Source organism: Myotis brandtii, unplaced genomic scaffold, assembly GCF_000412655.1.
Source record: "Myotis brandtii unplaced genomic scaffold, ASM41265v1 scaffold38, whole genome shotgun sequence".
NCBI classification, from domain to species: domain Eukaryota; kingdom Metazoa; phylum Chordata; class Mammalia; order Chiroptera; family Vespertilionidae; genus Myotis; species Myotis brandtii.
Window position 1 is genome coordinate 816,600 of NW_005364596.1, and position 2,344 is coordinate 818,943.

Sequence of the window (2,344 nt, forward strand, 5' to 3'; positions counted from 1 at the left end):
GTGCTGAAACCCGGGAGTCCCTGTAGGAGTGTAACAACAATCACAAAATTAATGGGGAGAAATAAAGTGCGTCTTAAAAGTCCCAATACTCCTCGAAAGCCCCATAAATTAACCCTGTAAAGAGGGCGCGCTCTTCGAAGGCGAGTCTATAAAAACCTGGCGCGATCTGGGAGGAGGACACCCTCCCCCTCCCCCTCCAAACCCTCGCCGGCGCGGCGAATGCGTCCAAACAAAGGTCTGTCCTGCAATCCACATCCTAATCCACGGTGCCCTCGTCGCTGTCGCGGGCCCCTCCGCCTCTGGTGGCCCACAGTGTACGCAGACAGCCCAGGGAGTCCCCAGATTTGGGGGAGGGAGGGCGTAATCAGATCAGAGGTCTTTATGAATATAGAGTCCCTCCTGATTGACACCAAACCCGCCGGCTGCGGTGGATCTGAGCACACAGGGAAGCAGAGACCGGTCTCCAAGTAAACAGGAAAGACTTCTTGTTGCAGATTTTCCAGAAAGAATTGTTTGAAAAACTATTCTCTCTCCGCAGCCCTCCTCAGCTGAGGATTGCATTTTAACTGAACCTGAGAAAATAATAATTGGAGATTTAAAGTAAAAACACATAAATAAATAAATAAATAAATAAATAAATAAATAAAACCAATGGGTTAAGTAGAAATCTGATTGTAAACACACAACTAATTTACCCTCTCTGGTTTTATCAGAGAAAACCAGGGAAATTTTACTGTAATCTTCACAGTTTATCACACTTGTCCTGCCCACCCCCTTCTCATCCTTGCCTTTCCATCTGAAGAGACAGAAACCAGCATTTATTTTGGGGGTGCATAACTCCATGGGCTTCTGTGCTAAGTATTTTATGTAATTGTTGATTTTAGATTTTGTTTGTGGGTTACATAAGGCCTGCAAGAAACAAAATATCTTATTGAAGATATATTTAATTCTAGTTAATCACTTTTTTTAAAAAAAATTATGGCTATTCTTGTAAAAAGAATGCGATAACAGTTCAGTGCCGGCTGGGGAAAACAGAATCTGAGGCTTAAGTTACTCAGCCAAAGAATGGCTAAAAGAACCATCTAAATTCCTTTTTTTTAAAAAACAAAATTTTTAATGAATATATAGTAAAGGTGTTTACTTTGGGGGGGGTGCGTGGGGAAATTGCAATGTTTTTATTCTCTCAGAAGGGCTAAGAGAAGTTCAGACTCACCCGGCCTTCCCTGAGCAGGGCGTGTCTACACTCCCTGACTTTGATGGATCTTTCAGATTTAGTTCTCTGATTCTCCCCCCCTTCTCTCCCTGACTCTTCCTCTATCTACTCCCTGTTCCATTTTCTTTATTCACACCAAAGTTGTCCACCCCTTCTTCCTACCCCCCTTCTACTGACTTCGCAAATGGCCCAGCCCGCTGCTGCTGGGACCTGAGGTACCCCTACTATGGCTTGGGGTGGCCCTTTACAGCCCCAAACGCCCTCTACCAAGGCTTTTCCTGTCCACGCTCAGCAAAGCCTTTCTGCCTCCGCCTGACAGTTTGAAGCTTCGCGGGACCCCCTGGCAGGCAGTCCTTGGCAGGAAACTTTATCCTTGTTGCTCCAGGAAGATGAGACCTAGAGCCATCTCCGCTGTCCCTGAAAAGGGGGTGGGGCAGCATGTGAATGCGACTTGGAACCCAGACTAGTGGCAGCCCAGTTCTTGGGCGCTGTTCTGCTTGTGTCAGCAGCCCCAATGCTGCTTCTCTGCGTGGAGAGTGGGTGGGGTTGCTGCCCCCAGTTGAAATCTGATGGCATCTTCTCGGTCCTTCCGGGATTTCTCGTGTCACTTCACAAGGCTGCTTGCAGGCGGTGGGTCCTGTAGGGTGTGTGTGTGTGTGTGTCCATTCGCGCGTGCCCGCTGCTCTGCACAGAGGTGGAGACCCGGCAGGTATTCATTCCCCAGTGCCAAGGAGGGGGCTTGGCCTGTCAGAGCCCAAGGCATGTTCTTAGAAAATAATATGACATCAAACAATAGGAAGTAAAATAAGTCTGCGGGCTCCAGGCTTCGGGAGATACTCACTGACCTCAGCGCCTCCAGCCCCCGCTTAAAACCTGGGAAATGGTAGGAGCCACTGTTATCTGATGAGGCAGGGTCTTGTTCTCGAAAGAAAAAAAAAAGAAAGAAAGAAAGAAGGAAAGAAGGAAAGAAAGAAAGAAAGAAAGAAAGAAAGAAAGAAAGAAAGAAAGAAAGAAAGAAAGAAAGAAAGAGGGGGCGGGGAGAAAGAAAAGAAAAGAAAAACACAAAACATCCCGCCTGCAAATGCTGGGCTACCGCTCCTGACGCGAAGCTCCCCTGCCCAGCTCGGAGCC